The 22777-nt window shown below is 44.3% G+C and overlaps 1 protein-coding gene across 1 annotated transcript in view; it reads right to left on the bottom strand.

The window, feature by feature from the left end:
• The window catches only part of LOC122794563 (coiled-coil domain-containing protein 63-like), an 867658-nt gene that overhangs the window by 445010 nt on the left and 399871 nt on the right, over positions 1–22777 (bottom strand). The gene's annotated exons all lie outside the window — the stretch shown is intronic.

The following is a 22777-nucleotide window of genomic DNA, read 5'->3' as shown; positions in this document are numbered from 1 at the left end:
CCATGCAAGGACATTTTATGCACAAGGCCTGTAATTCAGATATTTTCCTTGCTGAGGTAATAGCTACCGAGAATATGGTTTTCCAGGATAAAATTTTATATCGCAAGTGGCAGCAGGCTCGAAAGGGGGACGAGTCAAGGATTGTAAAACTAGTGTCAAATTCCAAGATTTGATTGGCTCTTTGAAGGGTGGTCTAATGTGCATGACAGTTTTCAAAAAGGTTTTACAGAGATGGTGAGAAATCAAGGACGAGTCCTGGAACCCATTGTGGAAGTTAGAGATAGCAGCCAGGTGAACTCGAATAGTTGAAGCTGGAACTCACGAATGGAGGAGATTCGATAAATAGTGCAGTGCAGAAGTAAGCAAAGCTGAAAAGTGGTCTATTCCCTTTTCTCGAGACCAAATTATGAATTTTTTCCACTTGTTGAGATAAAGTTTTCTGGTGGATGGTTTATGGGATGTCTGAAGAATGTTACAAGTAGGGGAAGATAGATTATTTTGCCTGGCAATTCCCGAATGTGGAGGAACCAAGCTGTCAGCTTGAGACTCGGTATGTTTGGATGTATCAAACCTTGTGGATGCAACAGCAATTCCGGAGTTGGATCTAGAATCCATGGATGGTGTACTAGGTGAGGCCAAAGAAAGGAAAACCGAACTTGTTGGGGTCAATAGGGTGCATTGAGGATTACTTTGCTTCTCAGCTGAAGAGCTTTCTTTAGAAATTGCAGGATCAGATTAAGGGGAAGGGGAGGCACAAAGAAGTCCTGTGGGCCAATTGTGTACTAGAGCATCCCTCAGGGACTCCCCCTGCAGGGGAATTAGGGCAAAGTAGCTGCTGCATTTGTGGTTTGCGGGGGATGCGAATAGATCACAGCAAGTATGGCCCCAGTGACTGAAGATCTTTGCCGTTATGACAGGGTTGAGGGACCACTCATGATGCAGGAGAATGCATCTGCTCAGTTTGTCTACAATCACGTTGGAATCCCTGGGAATATGCATTGCTATTAGAAAGCGGTTGTAAGATATCACCCACTGCCAAATTCGCATGGCTTCCTGACACAATGGGTAGGACTTGGTTCCCTTTGTTTGTTGATATACCAGGCTACGGACATGTTGTCTGACTGGACAGCAATTGTCCCTGACGGGAGGCCCGACTGAAATATCTGCAATGCTAGAAGCACAGTCCTCAGTTCTAGAACACTGACATACAGACTGGCCTCCATGGGGGACCAAGTGCCTTGGACGGTCTTTCCCTGAAAGTGCCTCCCTCACCCCATCAGGGAAGCATCTGTGGTCACTATGGCCTTGGGCTGAGAGGGGGATAAAGGATGACTCCATAGGTCTTTTCCTGGATTCATCCACCAAAGTAAGTCTTGTTTGCATCAATTTGTTATGCAGATCTGAAAGGACATAGGATGAGTCAAACGGGACTACTCTGTTAGTAAAAGCCACTGTTGGAGCCTCATGTGTAGTCTTGCTAGGGGAACTATAGTAATCAATGCTGCCATTGATCCTAGTAGCTGAAGTACTGCCTGAGCTGAAACTTGTTCTGAGAGAGTATCACCCAGAGTTGAGACCTTAGTCTTTCTAACCTGTGACGTGGAAGGGAGACTAGGCAAGACTGATTGTCGAAAACTGCCCCTATAAATTCAAGATTCTGAGTAGGAGTCAGCTTGTATTTTTCTATGTTTGAGATCCCTAAGGATTGCACTAGCTTTAGGGTGTAATGTAAGGCAGTAACCAATAGATGCTTGGTAGGGGCGGTAAGGAGCGAATCGTCTAAATACAGAAACACCCAGAATACTTGCAGTCTCAAGTGAGCAGTTACCACTGCCATGCATTTGGTGAACACTCTGGGGGGCCATAGAGACACCAAAGGGAAGTGTTCGGAATTGGTAGTGATTGGATCCTAGCCAGAAGCAGAGGAATCTCCTGGAGGGTTTGTCCATTTTTATGTGATAATACGCATCCTAAAGATCTATCGAGCACATCCAATCATCTTTTTCTAGAAACAGGAAGATAGACTGAACCATGACCATCCAGAATTTTGTTTGTCTGCCAAATTTACTTAGGATGCTGAGAACCAAGATTGGCTTGCAGTCCCCTGTCTTTTTTGGTACTAAAAAGAACCTTGTCTAAAATCCGGATTCTATCTGGTCTGGTGGGACTGTTTGGAGAACTCTTTTTAGAATCAGCTTTTGAATTTCTTGAGCTGCTGCTTCACATTGACTGGGTGGGACGTCAAGAATATGTCTTAGTGGCCTTAAGTAAAGACTGAAGGAATGTGATAACCTCTGGTAATTATTATCTGCACCCAAGAATCTGTGGTTATGGATTGCCAGGCAAGGTGGTGCAGAGAAAACCACCCCCCGACTGCTTCTAGAGGTAAGCAATCAGGCCTCTCCTCAGGAGTGGTGATAGGGCTGTCCAGAGGAAAGAATCTCTGGATCCCTGATTACACGGACCCCCTCTGCCTTTGGGGGGCATCTTTCAGATGAGTTTCCCCCTCTGCCCCAGGGGGTAAACTTGTGATGTGTATCACGGAAGGGACCCTGGGATGTCTTGTACCACATCTTTTCACTCCTCTGATTCCTAGAGTAGGATCATTGGGGGGTGGAAAAACCCACATCCATGGCAGACAGGATCTTTTCATCCTTTTCACACTTGGCTAATGTGTCTTTTACCTTTGGGCCAAAAAGAGAAGAGAAGAGACTTCCATGGGAGTGTTGAGAAAGGAAGACTTAAAGGGATCTGGAAAATCACATAGGCGCATCCAAGCATGACGTCTCATGACAACCCCTGTACCCACATCTCTAGCCACCCGTTCGGTAGTATGAGAAATCAATCACATGGATGAATTAGATATTGATTACAGGGTGGAAAGCTGTGAGTCAACTTTGTCACGTACCTCATCAGAAACTGCTCCTCCAAAGCCTGAGTACCAGCTTCATCCCAGCTGAGTGGAGAACAGCCTCTGACATCCCTTTGCACAAAAGTGAAATGTCCACCGATCCAGGGAATTATAGACCCATCAGCCTAACTAGCCTGAACTGCAAGGCCAAGGATATTGGCAACCTTCAAACACTCAATCCCACACAGTTTGGTTTCATCATGGAGAAGTCATGCCTGTTAAATTTGGTCAACTTCTTTGAGACAGTCACCAAAGCCATGGACCACGGGAAGACGGTGCACACTGCTTACCTTAACCTGGCCAAAGCCTTCAATACTATTCCCCACTCGTGTATAATAGATAAACTCTCTCAACTAGGCATCAATCCATATGTTACCAGATGGGTAGCAAACTGGCTCTCTGATAGAACCCACCTAGTGAAAATAAGGGAAGCCACCTCAAGCAGTAGACCTGTAATGAGCGCTATACCCCAGGGATCGGGCTTGGGGCCTCTGTTGTTTGGAGTATACTTTTCTGAGGTGCAGGCCAAAACCAGTGGGCTATGGCTGACCAAGTTTCCAGATGACTTCAAGCTGGGTGCTGTCATTAATTCCCCTAGTGATGTGGACATCCTCCAAGAGAGTCTCACTCAAACAAATGACTGGTGCCAGAAACATGGCCTCATTTAGGGAGAGTGATGTCACCACAAATTATCACATTAATAATAAGGTCCTAAGCAAAAAAATCAGTTGTGAGGGACTTGGGCACCCAGGTTCACAGCCAACTGACTTTTGACCCCCATATTGCCTCCATTGTATGGAAAGCTTTCTACATGGCCCACCTCATTAGTGAGGGTATCTCATCCAGGGACTAGGTGATCATAACATCCATGTATTCTTCCCTTATAACACCCATTATTGAGTACAATGCCCCTTTTGGCATGTACCTCACAAAGCACATGCAGCAGCTGGAGAGACCACAGAGGTTCCTCACCAGGAGAATCCAGGGCCTCAAACATCTAACCTACACTGATAGGCTAAGGGCCCTGTGCCTCTGCTTAGTCTCCTACAGACTACTCAGAGGTGACTTCTGTCTAGAATACAAAGCAATCTCAGACCCCGCCTTGATGGGACAGCTGCATATCTGCAATTCAAGCTCCACTCGAGTAACCCGCACGCATGACCTCAACCTGTTCTGTGACATTAATAGGACATGTTGGCAGGACAGATTTGTGTCCCAGAGACTCCCACTTTTGTGGAATAGACTTCCTCTCCATATCAAGCAGAGTACTTCATTAACCCTTTTTAAGCACAAATGGCATAACTGTATGGGGAACAGAAAATACACCCCAGGGATTCCACCTGTGTCCCTGCTGGAAAGTGGCATCAGGTGCGGACCTGTTGGAATATGGGCTAAATTCTTGCCTAGGCTTGTAAGGCCTCAGGGCCAATACCCTAGTAACTTACTATGATTCTATGACCTATTTACATTAGTATCCCCATTATAAAATGCAAAAAGTCATGCATCATTTAAACTGTACTATTACAAAAAAATTTGGTTTACTTACAGTTAACTTTCTCCCTCCTCTTCTCCTCTCCTGAATATGTTTCCGAACATTAATGATATGAAGTAGGGCATATGCATGAGAGTCCCCTACAAGTTTAACAAAGTCCAAAAAAGTCCAATATTTCCAGATTTTCTTGTTCTATTCCTGTTCATCTCCATCTCCCAAACCCAGTCTCTCCATCTACAGTGCACTCTCAAGTCTTCTAATCAACTCTTTTGCTTTTTTCCTGCTCTGAAGCATTTTCCATTGAAACACTGGGAAAGATTTCACTGGCACAGTCTCTCTGTGGTCTTTATTACCAGATGAACATTATCTGTATCCATGGTCTCTGTATTAGCTTCTTCCATGGATACACACACGTGTGTACTTGTATACACACACACACACACACACACATATATATATATATATATATATATATATATATACGGATATATATATATATATATATATATATATATATATATATATATATATATATATATATATATATATATATATAGATATATACAGATATATATATATATATATATATATATATAGACAACAAAACTTAGTATTGAGAAAATGCAGTTTCCAGCTTTAAGGGTAGTAAACACTTTCCTTAAGGAAAACAAACCACTTCAACACCCCACTGTCTAGACGTGCTCAAGTCTGCATGAACTATGAAGTTTGTTTTCATGTCATTGAGAGAATCGGTGCAGGCCCAGTACAAGGCAATCTGAATGCAAAACTAGAGAAAAAAGGCCTTGAATAGCAGATTTGACCTACAGCTTATTGAAAACCCAGACTCACTCGGACATGCCCCACTAATAGCATTCCCGAGTTAAAGAATCTGGACCATAGTAACTTTTACTAAAAGCAACAAGTGTTTTTTTGTATTTCATACCTACACTTGAGTTTATCATTTTATCCTTAGTACTAGATGTTTAATTATACATATTTTTAATTCATATGTAGTTTAGGTTAAACTTTTTATTTTTACATTTTCTTTCTTTGTAACTCTTTTAATTATATTTAACATCTTAGGATTAATTTAATGTCAATGTGAACTGTATATATTTTGATGACTCTAATTTAATAGTCTGAACTACCACAATAGTACATGCTAGCATAGTGAGATCTGAGGAAGCCCTTCATTTTATTAACACAAAATGGACGAAAGCACTTGAAAATAATAACTTTTTGATAAGCATAAATTGAGGCACAGAAATTCACTTTTATACAAATTCATATGAATACACTTAATACAGCTTCCCATTATGTATTATTTGGATATTCACCCCTTCTTATGTGCATCTATGTGTGTACACTTATGTATTTATGTGTATGTATACGTGTGTGTGTGTGTGTGTGTGTGTATGTGTGTGTGTGTGTGTGTGTGTGTGTGTGTGTGTGTGTGTATATATATATATATATATATATATATATATATAGATATATATATATATATATATATATATATATATATATATATATATATATATATATATATATATACATATATATATATATATATATATATATATATACACACATATGCCTATATATGTCTATATCTATATATATATCTATATATATATATATATATATATATATATATATATATATATATATATATGTATATGTATATATCCATATGTGTGTATATTTTTATAAATAATGTATATTTATGTGTGTGTGTGTGTGTTTGTGTTTGCACATATATATATATTTACACATGCAGTTTACATATTTTTTGTTTGTCTTGACTCACTCCTTTTGTGTGGCCCATCTCTGACTCATTTCCTTTCCCTTTCTCCTCTCCTACATCTTCTGAGCTTAGGAATTTTCATACACACACATCTTCACAATTGTTTTTTTTTTTATTTTAGCTTGTCTTGGTAACAACCCCAGGGGCAACTGGCTTTATTCTCCTTTCTCAAATACTTCCTAGACTCACACACAGTTGCCAAGTCCTAATTATACCTCTGTCCTTAACACTGTAATTCTTTTTTGAGTTTGAATAACCACCATGCTCCTTCCCTCTAGCATCACAGTATTTCACATAGAGGTGAATCTCACTACCATCTTTTTTATTTACTATAGTAATTTAAAAAAAATTCAGGACTAGGTGTTCACATTGTTATTTGACACTATTCCTAGCGCACTGATTAACAGCATGGTCCACACTGACTTTGTACTTACTTAGGTAAGGAGCATAACTCTCAAGTGTATGTCATTACAAGGGATGTCCCTCATTTGGGGTCTTAAAAGGTTATGCTCCTGAAAGTTTCACATTGAAAGGGTTTGTTACACATTTAGTGTTGGCAATTTTTTAAACTAATATCCATCGGTAAATAGAACTGGATCCTATTATTTCATTAAAAGAGTTATTCTATAAGTAAAAATATGACATTTTAACCATCCTTTGAGCTTCCTCGCTGAAACTGTTAGTAAGTGTTCCACATTTTGCCCATTTGTTCCACATTATGAGAGGTAGTGTTCCTCATTTTGGAGATGGAAGGTTGAGAGATATGATAAAGAATAAACAGCACCAATCACAATAAAAATGCAAATTATGTATATACCACTGTTGCAATCACTGTCACTGAATATGATCTGTTTAAGTGCTCTTGGATTAATGCATTCATTGCAGTTTATGTGGCTTTTTATATAGAAAATAAAAAAGCATATATTACTTGTTACATATACATCCATCTTTTGATCTGATGAAGCTCTGACATGGGTAAAAGTACTAATCTTTTTTTTTTTTTAAGAATAAAAAAGAAGCTATGTACTCACCATAACGTTCCATGTTTGTTGTCCACCTCGCCCCTCCTTCTTACTGGTTGGGTTCAGAGCCAATCTTCGGCTCTGATTCGGCCAAATACTAAAGCTTGAAGTCTTCCACTTGGCTCGTGGCTGAATACCTATCCCATCATGCAGTGGTGTAATTCCCCAGATCTTGTTTGCTGCTAACCATTGTAATGCGTTTACATGTGTCATATTTGTAGAATATAGATATAACAAAGAAAGTCAGAGAAGCTCCTTGTCTAAGGAAAAAAAAACCTCTAAGTCCTCCAGAAGCCTTGGGCAGGGGGAAGGCGGGAGGGTCATAAGAATGAAGGACAAGATGGACAACAAACTTGGAACGTTATGGTGAGTACATAACTTCTTTATGTTATGGTGTCCTATCTCACCTTCATTCTTACTGGCTGAGACAGCATCCCTAGCACCACATTTCCTAGGTGGTTCATGGGAATACACTTTTCAGCATAATGGAATCAAAAGAAACTCTGTCCCTGGAGGCCAAATCTACTTTATAATGAGTGATAAAGGTATGGGGCCTTGCCCATGTAGCAGCAGCACAAATTCTGTCCATTGATAGTCTAGCTAGATAGGCAGATGATGTTGCTATTGCCTTTGTAGACTGTCCCTTGACCTTGAATGGGTGCTTTTTGTTATTAGTACTGTAGATAAAGGTGATGCAACTTGAAAGCCAGTTTGAGAGTGTGACCTTAGAAACAGGCATACCTTTTTTTGCTTCTGAAAAGGAAATAAACAACTGATCAGTTTTCCTAAAATCTTTGGTTTTGTCTAAATAGAAGCGGAGTTGTCTGTGCACATCTAATTGGTGGAGCCTGTATTCTGCCTTGTTGCCATGATTGGGGAAAACACTGGCAGCTCAATAGATTGGTTTAGATTAGTTTGAGAGCACACTTTAGGTAAAAATGATGGGTTAGTTTGAAGAGATACTCTATCATCATGGAAGATCAAGTAATGAGGTTTGATTGATAGGGCTTGCAATTCTGAGATTCCCCTTGCAGAAGTAAAGGCCACTAATAAAATTGTTTTCCACAATAGAAATTTGAGATCACATGTTGATGAGGGGTCAAAGGAAAATAAAGTTAGATATGATAGAACAAAATTAAAATCCCATGGTGATAGAGGCTCTTTAATGGGAGGTCTTAATAAGCAAGTACCTTTTAAAAATGCTTTGCACAATCTGTGTGACATCAAGTTAGGAGTCCAGTCACCTATATGAAAACTAGAAACTGCAGCTAATAAGAAGTTATGTACTCAGCATAACGTTCCAGCTGAGTACGTATCTTCATTTGTCTGCAACCTTTGGGATACGGATCCAATCTCGGATCCGAGCCGGCAACTTCTACCACAGCATAGATCCGAGCACCTAGCTCCTCCCTTTACCCATAATCCCCTGCCAACCCTGACTGACCTCAGATCAAGTTTGCCCGATACAACCATAGTTACTGTGCCCCAGAAGGGGCTTATCTAAGACAGATCCTATAGGTCAGGGGGAAGGAGGGGGGGGATGGTTGCAGACAAATGAAGATACCTACTCAGATGGAACGTTATGGTGAGTACATAACTTCTTAATCTGAAGTAGGAACTTCATTTATCAGCAACCTTTGGGACAGAGTCCCCAGCTACCTGAATCCTGGGTGGCCTTTATGGAAGAATATTCCGGAGCACTGCAGAGCCAAAGGATGCCCTACCTCTGGTGACAACATCCAGTTTGTAATGGCTGATAAAGGTATGAGATGAGGCCCAAGTGGCTGCGGAACAAATATCATCTAATGGAACCCTAGATTTAAAAGCCGCCGAAGTAGTGATGGCCCTAGTAGAATGAGCTCGTACTCCCTGAGGTGCAGGCCTTCCTGAACTCTGATACACCAAGAGGATACAACTAGCTATCCACCGTGACAGTGTAACTTTAGAGATTGACTTGCCTAAACTTGTTTTGGCAAAGGAGACAAACAACTGGTCAGATTGTCTATGACCAGCAGTTCGATGAATATAAAAGCGTAATTGTCTGTGCACATCCAAGGAATGCAGCTTGTACTCTCCTTTGTTCTGATAATTGGGAAAGAACACGGGAAGATTAATAGATTGATTAATATTAGCTTCCGAAGATACCTTAGGCAGAAAGGACGGATTGATCCTGAGGTAAACTCTATCCTGATGGAAGGCTAAATGCGGTTTAACACATAGAGCCTGAAGCTCAGAGACCCTTTTAGCTGAAGTAATGGCCACCAAGAAGGCCATCTTCCAAGAGAGGTATTTGAGATCAACCATAGCCGCCGGCTCGAAAGGGGGGCTTGTCAAGGCCTGAAGAACCAAAGATAAATCCCATGGGGGTACTACCTCCCTGACCGGGGGTCTGAGGAGGAAGGTACCCTTGAGGAAAGCTTTACAAAGCTTGTAAGTGATTAGAGGGCCCGATTCATGCCCTACATGATAATGCGAAATCGCTGCTAGTTGTACTTTGACTGTAGAGCAGCTAGCCCCTTGATGAAAAAGCGTAGTTAGAAAATCCAAAACCGACGTAAGAGACGCTGTGAAAGGATCTAATTGATGGTGCTCCGTGCAAATGGAGAAACGTTTCCACTTACTTCGATAAACCCTTCTGGTGGAAGGTTTGTGTGCTGCTACTAGGATGACTTTGACTGGTGAGGAGATTCCGGGGGTCCTTATCAGGAGTGGAACTGAAGCAACCAAGCAGTCAGCTTGAGGTTGACCAGGTTGGGGGTCGGAAGACCCAGAGGGTGAGTAATGAGATCCAGAAGGGATCCAGAATCCAGGGTGGATGAATCAGATGAGACCACAGGTACGGGAACCACGTTTGACGAGGCCAGAATGGGGCAATGAGGATCATTTTGCTCCCCAGCTGATTGGCTTTCTGTAAGAGTTTTAGCATCATGGGCAATGGAGGGTAAGCATAAAGGAGACCGGGAGGCCAAGCATGTACTAGAGAGTCTCTCGGGGACTCCCCCTGGGGAGGGAATTAGAGCGAAGTAACTGTTGCATTTGGTATTTGAGGGAGAGGCAAAAAGATCGCAACAGGGTTGCCCCCATTGGACAAATATTTGTTTCGCTACTAGAGGATTGAGAGACCATTCGTACGGGGTCAGAATCGAATGACTGAGCCTGTCTGCTAGGATGTTGGACCGCCCCAGAATGTGCGTTGCAATGAGAAAGCGGTTGGTGGATATCGCCCATTCCCACACTCTCATGGCCTCGTGACAAAGAGGATGAGACCTGGTTCCCCCCTGTTTGTTGATGTACCAGACAACTGACATGTTGTCCGTTAGTACTGCAATAGTCCCAATCGGAAAAAGACTGTGAAGTGCCTGCAATGTCAAAAGCACTGCCCTCATCTCTAAGACATTGATATGCAAGGAGGTCTCTGTGTCGTTCCACGTGCCTTGGACCGTTCTGTCTGAAAAGTTCCCCCACCCCAGGCGAGAGGCGTCCGTGGTCACTGTGGTGATGGGGGAAGGCATCGAGAATGGTCGTCCCGTGCGGAGACTCGGGGACTGAAGCCACCACAGGAGCGACCCTCTGCAAGCCCTGCTTAGGGGAATAGAATGGGACAGGGGGTTGCAAGACAGGGACCATTGTACCACTGCAGGACCCTCATATTTAGACGGGCTAGGGGCAGCAGAGGAATTGCTGCCACCATGGACCCTAGAGCCCTCAGGATCAATTCCGCCGGTGGAGCAGGAAGTCGGAGAATGGCCTGAACATGCAACCTCAGGTTCTGAAGCCGATCAGGAGTCAGGAAGGCAAGCATTAGTCTGGAATCCAATCTCGCCCCTATGAAATCTATTACCTGTGTAGGGACCAGAGAGGATTTGGCCATGTTGATAGTCAACCCTAGGCATGGAGCAAGATTGAGGAAATAATCCCTGCTTAAACAGAGCATTTGCCTTGTTGGGGCGATGAGGAGCCAGTTGTCGAGGTACAGAAAGACCTGAATTCCCTGAAGCCTCAGGTGGGCCGCTATAATCGCCAAGACTTTAGTGAACACCCTGGGGGCTGAGGTGAGACTGAAGGGGAGGGCCCTGAACTGAAAGTGACTGGCTCCCAGCCGGAAGCGGAGGAACCTCCTGGAGCGTCTGTCCACCAGAATGTGGTACTAAGCATCCTTGAGGTCTATCGAGTGCATCCAGTCATTCTTCCATAATAGGGGGAGAATAGATTGTAGCGTGACCATTCAGAACTTTTCTTTGGGTACTGCCAGGTTCAGGAGAGAGAGGTCGAGAATGGACCTCAAGTCCCCTGTCTTTTTTGGCACCAGAAAGAACCTGGAGTAAAACCCTGATCCGAACTGATCTGGGGGGATGGGGTGGATCACTCTTTTTTGCAAAAGCTGCTGAATTTCTGTAGCAGCCACCTCCCTCTGACAGGGTGGTACGTCGGGGAGGCTTCTGGTTTTGGGGGTTACAATAAAGGGAATTAGGTAGCCTCTGGATATGATGCAAAGCACCCAGCGATCTGTTGTTATGGACTCCCACATTGCTAGGTGCTTTGAAAGATGCCCCCCGACTGCCTCCAGAGTGGAGCAGCCGGGCAACCCCTCAGGGGTTCTTCATGGGCCTCTCAGAGAAAGGTTCTCTGGATCCAAAATTTCTGGGATGCCCTCTGCCTCTTGGGTGGCGTCCTCCCTGTCCTCCTCTGCCACGAGAGGACTGGTTGTCCGGAGCAGACTGGGACTGATGCGATTTACAGAACCACATCTTCTTCTGACCCTTTTGGTTCTTGGAAAAGGACCTCTGGGGAGCAGAGAAGCAGACTCCGATGGCAGACAACGTCTTCCCGTCTTTCTCACTCTGGACTAAAGTGTCGCGAATGGTTTTGCCAAACAGTGCAGAACCATCAAAGGGGGCATTCGCGAATGATGCCTTAAAAGGTTCCGAGAAGTCAAAATGTCAGAGCCAGGCTTGGCGCCTCATTACCAGGCCAGCTCCGCCAGCTCTAGCGGCTCCTAAAGTGGCGTGAGACAACAGCCACACAGAGGTGTTGGAAACTGAATGTAGAGTAGACATTCGGGAGGAGTACAGCTGCTTGTCCCCTTCCGACATGGACTCTGGGGGGGATGCAGCATATTCTTTTATTAGATCTCGCTGCATCCGGATGACGTGTGTCATATAGTTCAGTGCCCTCATGGAGAAGGTTGCTGAACTAAAGACCTGCTTCCCAAGGCAGTCCATCGCTCGAGATTCCTTACTCGGTGGGTGGACCGCAGAGCTCTCCTGAGCCAACTCTCTCTTGGTGGCCACCACCACCAACATGGCATCCACGGGGGGACCTCTGCTCCAGTGGGTTCTTTCAGCAGGGGGACTCAGGATTCTATCTGGGCGCTTGGGGACTGGCTCTACAGTGTCCAGCTCCTTCCAAGCCCTGGTGGAAATAAGGTCCACCAGGGGGTCGGGGGAGGGGACACCCAAGAGGTAGATGGCCCTGCTTCGAATGCCTCTAGGAATACGGACTCATCAGAGGAAGCTTTGGGGGCAGACCACCCTCCCCTAATCCTGAGCATTTCCATGATGTCTCCAAAGGAGACATCCTCGGGGGGGTGACCTTGGGGAGCCTTCCCCTTCATCTAAGTCCGTATCTTCCGTAAGGGACTCGGGGGAGTCCACGTGCCTCCTCTTACACTTAGCTTTGTGAGGGACCTCCTCGGGGGGGCTGTCCGAGGAAGACTCACCAGCAATGTCATGTTCCAAAGGAACACCCAGAGACGCTGAAGCAGGCTGCCCCGAAGGCCGGGTGATGGGAGCCCGGACCAGCTGAGAGGGAGTGCAGGGGGGAGCCGAAGCCAGGACCGGAGGTCCGAATGCACTCAACAGTGCCCTCTCCACCACCTTGAAAGCCGAGGGGGAGCCACTCTCGATAGGATCCGAGAGTAGAATCCCACTCGGATCCGAAGCAGGGACCGGATCCGGGGCCGAGACCCTCGGATCCGAAGAACCCATGTGCTCCGACCGGGATGGAGCCGAAGTCACACAGTGTCCCTCGGATCCGAAGCTCAACCCACGGCTCCGAGAGATCGGATCTGACAAGCTCGAGGGACCAGTCGGAGCCGAAGCAACCAGTACTATCGCCTCCGTCCCAGCCCCGGATCCAACGCGACTCGGCTCCAAATGCTCCGAACCCGGAAAGCGGGTTGGAGAAGGAGTGATTGGAGCAAAAAATGGGGTCGAGCTCCCCCCCAGAAGGGGGGAGGCAAGAGCACTCCCATCTGCAGCTGGGCTTGGATGAACCTCCTCATCATCCGGTCCATGTCTGCATCTGACATACTAAAGGTGGACCTCGACGAGGCCACCGAGGCAGACCTAGAGTGTCGCCTCGATGACCTCGACGGGGACCGGGTCCCCTCCTCCCTGGGTCCCGGTGAGAAACAAGGGGACCGGAGTCGAGGAGGAGGTGATCCAGAAGCTCTGGATGGAGAAGCCTGTTTGGCGGGCGGGGCCGAGGAGGAGTCCTCGGCCCGCCGCTTATGGTGCTTCTCCTTCCGTTTGGCTTTCCCGGCCTCCCTCTCCTCAGGAGCCGAAGCGGGAGGTTGAGTCCTGACCGGAGGGAGGGAGACAGGGGTGGCTACCACTGAGGGCTGGGTAGCGGCCACAGAAGTACCGGAGGCCGGAGCCGAACCCGGGGGCAAAAGGCCCGCCAGGATCAGCTTCGACCTCCGGTCCTTAAGTGCCCTGGAGTTGAACGCTGCACAAATCATGCATCTCAAAGAGAGGTGTTCAACCCCAAGGCACCTAACGCACCGGGTGTGGCCATCCGCCGGTGAAAGCTTATGGCCACACTCGGTGCATTTTGAAAAGATGGCTTTAGGGGCCTCCGACATGGTATACAGAAAAACACACTCACTAGGCCCCTACACACACCACAAACACACACTACGAACCAGCGAGGGCAGGGAGGAAAAATTAAACACAAAAAGATATAATATAGGATACCTGAACACTCGTACACACTCACACAAGAAAAAGGAAGAAAAAAGCAAAGTTTTTCTCACAAAGTTTACTCAACTATCAGGAGCTCGAAATCCAGCTTGTAGCTTGAAGCGCGGCAAACTAGATCTGAGGTCAGTCAGGGTTGGCAGGGGATTATGGGTAAAGGGAGGAGCTAGGAGCTCGGATCTATGCTGTGGTAGAAGTTGCCGGCTCGGATTCAAGATCGGATCCGTATCCCAAAGGTTGCTGACAAATGAAGTTCCTACTTCAGATTTGGAGTTTAATAGTAGCTGCTGAGGAACCTTGTTGAAAGAGCTCTGCCAGGAATTCAAGAATAGAGCTGATTGGGGCACAGAAAGGATCAATGTCTTTTGTTGCAGCTCAGTATGAGAAACTCCTCCATTTACTGGAATATAACTTCCTGGTTGAAGGATTGTGTGAAGATACTAAGATATGTTTCTCTGCCGGTGTGAAATTATGAAGCCTGACTAAACTTGGAATTGGAGCAGCCACTCTGTCAATTTGAGGGTGTGGAGGGAGGGAGTGGGGTGTTCTGGACGTATGAGTCAGAAGGTCTGAAACTGGGTACAGAAGCCATGGTTCTTCCTGAAGATGAGGCCAGAGGAAGGGAAACCAAATCTGATGAGGCCAGTATGGGACAATGAGAATTAGCCTGCTTCCCAATGACTTGGCTTTCTGTATGATTTTGGGTATAAGAGGAAAGGGGGGAAATGCATAAAGAAGTCCCAGTGGCCAATCATGTACAAGTGCATCCCTTGATGACTCCCCCGGAGAGGAGACTAGGGCAAAGTAGCTGCTTCATTTGGCATTCATGGGTGTTGCGAAGAGGTCACAGCAAGGCTGGCCCCATTTCCAGAAAATAATCTCTGCTACCTGTTGTTTTAGGGACCACTCGTGAGGCAAGAGTATTGCCCTGCTGAGTCTGTCTGCTATCCCGTTGGATTTCCCCAGAATGTGTGTTGTTACTAGAAAACTTTGGGAATATGTAGCCCATTGGCATACTCTGAGTGCCTCTCAGCAAAGGGGATAGGATTTGGTTCCTCCTTGCTTGTTTATGTACCAGACCACCGGCATGTTGTCTGTCTGAATTGCAATTGTTCCTAATGGAATAGAATCCTGATGTGCTTGCAATGCCAAGAGCACTGCTCTCATCTCTGGGACATTGATATCCAAATGGGTCTCATGCTCCTGCCATGTGCCTTGGATCATCCTCCCCAGATAATGCCCCCCCACCCTGTCTGGGAGGCATCCATAGTCACTGTCACCACACGTTGTTGTAGGGTAAAGGGGTGACCTAACATCTTGCATGACTCTGTGATTCTGATCTGGTGAGACATAGGAAGATCTTGAAATGACCATTGAGAAAAAAGGAGCCACTGCAGAATTCTCATGTGCATCTGGGCTAGGGGAACTAAGGTTATCATTGCTGCCATGGTTCCTAGAACTTTTAAGACTGTTTTCACTTTCACTTTAGTTCTTGGCATTAAATTGGAAATCTGTTGTCTGAGTAGAGCGACTCATTCTGCAGATAGCTTTGCCATTATGGATATGGTGTTGAGATCTGCTCCTATAAAAGTAATAAGCTGACATGGCAACAAGGCAGACTGTTTTCAATTTATTGCTATCCCCAAGTGAGAACAAAGTTGCAATATGACTTCTCTTGCCTGTTGTAGTAGATGCCTGGTGGTGGCAGTCAGGAGCCAGTTGTCTAGGTACGGAAACACTTGGAATCCTAGTTGTCTCAAGTGAGCCGTGACTACTACCATACATTTGGTGAACACTCTGGAGGCCGTATTGAGACCAAAGGGCAGAGCTCAGAATTGGTAATGACCCAGCCAGAAGTGCAAATGACTCCTTGATGGTCTGTCCATTTTTATATGGTAGTACGCATCCTGGAGGTCTATAGAGCACAACCAATTGTCTTTTCCTAAAAATGGGAGAATAGACTGCAGTGTCACCATTTGGAACTTTGACTTCTTTACGGACTCATTTAGTTTGCTGAGATCCAAGATGAGTCTCCAGTCCCCTGTTCTTTTTGGCACTAAAAGGAATCTTGAGTAAGTTCTGAATCCTATTTTGTCTGTGGGGACTCTTTGGATGACTCTTTTGCCCAGCAACTTTTGAATCTCTACAGTTGCCTGTTCCCTTTGACTGGGTGGAATGTCTGGGATTTTTCTGATGTGTGGAACAGGAAGTCAAAAGCGGACGGAATAGTCTCTGGATATTATATTTTGTACCCACTAGTCTTTTGTAATCTCTAGCCAGGATTCTGGGTACAAAGATAAATGCTCCCATGACTGTCTCCATAGGAGGGCAGGCAGGCCTCCTTTCAGGAGCACTGGAAGGGTTGGCCGCGAAAGGAATCATGGTCACCCTGATTTTGCAGACCCCCCTCTGCCATGTGGATGACATCTGCCATTAACACTTCCCCCTCTGCCCCTGAGGAAGGATTCACCTCGTGCATCTTGAAAAACTCCCTGGGATTTTTTGAACCACACTTTACCACCCTTCTGACCCTTAGGATAGGGTCTGGAAGGTACAGAAAAATGTACCCCAACGGCAGAAAGAGTTTTTCCTTCCTGCTTGCAGGTGAGTGTGTCTTTCATTTTTGGTCCAAAGAGTGAGGATCCATCGAAAGAGGTGTTGACAAAGGTAGACTTGAAAGGTTCATCAACGTTACACAAGCGCATTCAGGAGTGTCTCCTTAGGAAAACTCCTGGACCCACTGCCCTACTCGCTCCACCCACTGTATAAAAAATCAGTTTCATGGAGGAGTCCACTATGGAGTTTAAGGTGGATAGCTGAGAGGATACCTTATCTGAGACCTCTGCAGCTAATGTACCTTGAAGAGTATCTCCTAACTCTTTCAGGAGATCTCTTTGAAGTCTAGTGAAGTGCGTTAGGTAGTTCAGCGATCTAAGGGCAAAAGTCACTGATGAAAAATATTGCTTCCCATATCTGTCCATCGTTCGAGACTCCTTGTTTGGTGGATGGACAGATGAGGTCATTTTGGAAAGCTCCTTCTTAGTAGCTGCTGCCACCACCATAGCATCTACAGTGATGCCTTTTGTAAGAAATTCTTTGTCTGTTGGAGCTGTAATAAATTTATTTGGCCACTGAGGGACTGGTTCTAATGCATCTGGTGACTCCCATGCCTTTTGACTAACTCATTCCATGAGTTCGTCGAAAGCAGAGACACCCAGGTGGCAGAAGGTTGAGATCTAAAGGCCTTCAGGTACACCGACTCCTCATCAGAAGGGTTGATGGGTTTCCAGCCACTTCTCTGTTTAAGGATTTCTAGGATATCCACAAAGGACATATTCTCAGAGGGTGACTGTGGGGACCCTTCTGACTCCTTGAGGTCAGTGTCCAAGGTGACAGACTCGTCTGGTGAGTCCAGGTGCTTCCTCTTGCAAAGTCTCTTCTGGGGAGCCTCCTCAGAAGGGTATTCTGGAGAGGTCATGGAAGAGTGTTGTTCAGCCAATGGGGCACCCTGTGGCTCATAATCTCTGCTGTCCTATGGTTGGGATGGTGCTAAGACAGAAGCCGGTGCTTTAGGGAGACGAATGCTGGCACCTTTCTGTAGAGCTGTAGGGGAGGGCAGCACACTCCTCAGCAGCTGAAAAGCTGTTCTTCCTAGTTCCAAGGACACCTCCAGTTCTGAAGAAGCAGAGGGAATCCCCGGCACCATGGGGTCCAGCTCTGAACCCAATGTCGGAGCTGAGCTCACCCGCACCGAAGCCCGGAGAGGCAAGTTTGGAACCGATGAGTCTGAGGTCTGAGCGTCCCCTCTGGACCAGACAGGAGAGCTTTGGCTCCTGGACTTCCCGGATGGCACCAAGGACATCGGAGCAGACAATGGTTCCAAAATCCCTACAATAGGTTTTGACACTGAAGATTCTACTATAATGGGTACCAGGCATTCTGGCTCCGATGTTCCAGCTTAGCTTGGAGGAGGATTCAACGTGGACAAAAAGGTCTTTAGTGGTTCTGAAACTGACTGGGTTGGAGCCGAGAATACTTTTGCCAGCACCGGTGACTTCAGCAGTCTGCGCACCACCCTTTTCACATCATCATCCGATAGACTGCCGGAGGACCTAGAGGAAAGGGTAGATGAGCGAGATCTCTGTAAAATGAGAGATCTCAGAGTAGGGGAGACTTTTAACAATTCCAGAGACTGGCTCCAAAGCAGAGTCTCTCTAGGCTCCGAAATCTGTGCGCTGAGTAGCTTGGTTTGTCTGATCCCGTAGGTTTTGGATTTGATTGAGTAGTTTTTGCTGTTTTCCCTGGTGGTTCCAAATGGCCAGAAGAAGATGAAGAAGATCTGTTGGTAGGTTTGCCAATTTTAGATGGGGAATTAGTCTTACTGGAGGTGCTGTGACTTTCTAAGCTTTCAGAGAAAGGAGACTGCAGAAGCCCTTTTACAATAAGTTTGTTTTTCCTCTCTAGTAAATCCTAGAGCTAAAGTAATGGCAGAAGGTGCATGTTTCTTGTAAGTGAATGGCTCTGAGACAGTACACGCAAATACTATGACCATTGGTCAAGGACATGTTCTGTGAGCACTTTTGACATTTTTTAAAAACAGATGGCTTTGTTTCCTTTTGGTCTTTAGACATTATGGCAAAGTGAACAACAAGCTACAACTATTTTTATATCAATTCAAACCTATAAGTATATATAACTAAAAACTGCACACCACACTTTATATATATATATATATATATATATATATATATATATATATATATATATATACATAAATAAAGATTTTGGGAAAGTCTGCAAAGAATCTTAAACTAGTCTTGAAGGGGATGAAGTTAGCTTTACCCTCCAACTTAAATGGGCGCTTGGCCCACTAACTTAAACAGGCACAAGCTTAACTAACTACCAGTTTGGGGAAAAGGAATACAACAACAACATTACAAATACAGTGATTGGAAGCACTTTAACTTAAACAGTGCTCCAACCAGAAAGTACAACAAAACCCTAAAAGATACAGGTTTAGCAATTTAAATGGGATAGGAGAAAAATGGCCTGATGAAAGAAGCGATGGCCAACCACAAAGCCAAAATAACCATGAAATAAATATATATATATATATATATATATATATATATATATATGTATATGTATAAGAAACACGAACAGCAAAAGTGAAAAAACACACTATAGTATAATATATGTAACTTACTAACTAATATTGACAACAAATTACAAGTAATTATAAGTAAATATAAAAGTTTTTATAAAAAAACCCAACACTTAGCCACGGCCAAGATGAAGAACCTCCGATCTGTTTATATGGCAAACGAGATCTGGGAGAATTACACCATTGCATGATGGGATGTGTATTCAGCCACAAGCCAAGTGGAAGACTTCGAGCTTTAGTATTCGTCTGAGTCGGAGCCGAGGAATGGCTCTGAACCCAACCAGTAAGAATGAAGGCGAGATAGGACAACATAACATCCATGGTTTAAATGAGCAACACAAACTTGAATCCTTTTTTTTTTGGTTTTGGTTTAATAAGAATGTAAACTGATCTTTAACATGGATCTTAGATTTATATGCTGATATTGTTCCTGTACAACTCTATATATATATATATATATATATATATATATATATATATATATATATATATAAAAGCACCTATCACAATGTCATTACACATATTATTACAGATATATTGCCACTCTTCTGTGTTTGTAAACCTTTGCATTGTCCTCATCTGTTGCAAAATTCAGTGCCAATTTCACATGTCACATGTCAAAGACCTGCATTTTTATGGCTCCCTATTGAAAAGTCACCACTCGAAATGCTGAGTGCAAATATGCTGAAAAAAATCCTCCTGGAAAAGAGCGAATTTCAAAAATCGTTCTTCTCTTTTACACTTTTTGTTTGCAGGGGGAAAGCTCCCCTGAACCCCAAATTTATACATACCAACTCTAATACTGCTATCCCATAGAGAAAAGGGAATAAGGGAAGATTCTTGAAAATTGCCATCTCAGACATAGTATTGTGTAAGTCTATATTTTTCAGGCATTCAGTCTCCATGTTTTGGGACTTGCTCAGGCGGGTCCCAACATTTCAAATGGTTACTGTTTTTACACTCTGGCTGAACCTGAAATAGGTTTCATGGATTAGTGCTCTACCCTGGGCAAGGGTAAGAAATCTATAGGACACTATTGGTTACTCATGGGATTGTTCCATGAGGCCTGGTTGAGGATGATAATGCACTAATTGTTGAAACACAGGACGGTCACTGTTAACTTCCCAGTTACACTCCCTCAGTCTATTGTTGGTAATGCACCTCTTGCTGCTGGCTGAAGAAAGGTGTGCGATTAATTACTTTCCAGTCAAATGAGAGTTCATGATTTGCAACGAATGTAAAAAATACATGCATGAGCTGAATCTGAGCAAAGAAATTTTGAAAGGCATTTGAAATCTGGATCCCTTATCTTCCTTCCACCAACTGAGCACAGCCCTGGACTTTGCAAAGGACTGTCCCATTAGCCTGTGGTCTAACTACATTCTACAGCTGCAGTCTTCACCCTATCCTCTGATTAGTTGTGATGAATTACTGGCACTCATAGTAAAACTTTTCATTTTGTTTCTTTTCCAGGCAGTAAAGTAGGGCTGATATGGATTCTTGCTAGCAATGTGTCAGCTGTAGAAGTATTTCAAGCATCTAACTGAGGGACTTTCCTATGACACACACATTATGACTAAGATCTAAATGTGTGATCAACAGAAAAGAACTAAAGATAGCAAGGGATAAATATGTCTCCCTAGAGCAGTGTCATGATGTGTGTCAAGTGAGGCTGACATGACTAAGTATCAGAGCTGAAAATATTTTAGAGATGCTCCACTCTGGAAATAGCAGAACAGAAATATCTTTCAGATCTGAGAGCAAATGTGTGGGCTAAGTGGTGGTGGTGGTGTGTGGGGGGATTGGGGGCTGAAGAATTATTGTCTTAAGATTCAATATCAGACCCCATGGAGGCAAGCTGTTCATACATGCATAGTTATGAGCTAATTTGATTTGCTTGGTATTGACCTATTACTTCCCCAGTCAGAGTAAATGCAGCCATTCTTTCAAATGTATTTCCATGGTGTGATGGGATGGTGCCTGACAAAATGTTTCTTGATGCAGCATACCTTGCTTAGCTCACCTCACTTACCAACCTTAGCCAAATACAAATGCAAACTGGCACATTCCATACATGGACAGCAACAACTGGTGGTTGAAAGTATGCATTTGTTGCATAAAGTTCAGTTGGCTACCCTTCATAAAGTCCCCTCTAGTAAGTCAGAAATTTGGAAACTCAGTAAGGTTACATTGGAAGTTCATTTAAAATCTCATTACAGCCGAGTGCTCCTGCAAGCATTTCTGCAGTTACCTCCTACTGTGCATATAGGCGTCAAATAGTGCTTGTTCATATTTGCATTTATAATTTCAAAACCATGCTACATACAAGGTATCAGAATATTTTATCTTGAAGTATACATGATGGCAAACACAAGTGAATTGATATTTGACCTCTGTCAATGAGTATTTCTTAGAACTGTAAGGTGATAATTTCATTTTTTTAAAGGCTCACGTCACACCCACTGGGAATTAAATGTACTCACTCAAAAGAGTCGTACTGGAGGGAATGAGTTAAATAAAATTACTCAGCAGATGATCTAATCAAGCTTTAGCCAACTTGTTATGGAAACATATAGGATCATAGGCTAATGGCCCTGGTGCCCTTATAAGCCTAGCCAAGAGTTTATCCCCAGAAAAGAAATCGCAGCCAGCACCAGCCACCCCCTGTCAATGAGGGACACAGGTGGAACCCCTGGGACAAATTTGTGGTTTCCCATCCACTCATCAAGGTTGCGCTTGAAGTGAGTTTGTTTGTCATATATGGGAAGTCGATTCCAGAGATGGGCTAGCCTCTGGGAGACAAACCTGTCTCTTCAGCAGGTTTTGTTGATGTCGCATATTAGACGTAGGCCTTTTGAGTGGGTAATACACGAGGAGTTAGACTTATGGATATGGAGCATCTCTAGTAGGGCAGGGTCTAATATTGCCTAGTAGGTGAGACACAGATCACCTCTGAACAATCTGTACAATACAGAGTACAGTGGTAATGATTTGAGCCTGTCCAAATAAGACAGGTGTTGGAAGCCATGGATTCTCTTTGTGAGGTATTTCTGTGACCTTTCCAGTTGGTGCAGGTGTTTGGAGAGGCACATACCAAATAGGGCATTATACTCAACTATTGGAGTAATGAGGAAGGAGTACAAAGAGGTAATAACCTCCTTTTTTCTGAATGCAATCCCTTTACTTATAAGATGAATCACGTAAAAGGCTTTTCTGACCACTGCCGCTTCATGATGGTCGAATGTGAGATTGTTTGTCAACCTGAGTACCCAGGTCTCTCACCACAGGTTGTGTGCTTAGGGGATTGCTGCTGATGTGGTAATCTGTAGGGGCTGTGTTTTTGCAGAATGATATGATAATACATTTTTATTTGCATTTAACTTAAGGCCATGACTTTGTCA

Source organism: Protopterus annectens, chromosome 2.part1 (genome assembly GCF_019279795.1).
Source record: "Protopterus annectens isolate FY-2018-M chromosome 2.part1, PAN1.0, whole genome shotgun sequence".
NCBI classification, from domain to species: Eukaryota; Metazoa; Chordata; order Ceratodontiformes; family Protopteridae; genus Protopterus; species Protopterus annectens.
The sequence above is the reverse complement of the archived record's forward strand: the minus strand, read 5'-3'. Positions and strand labels throughout refer to the sequence as shown.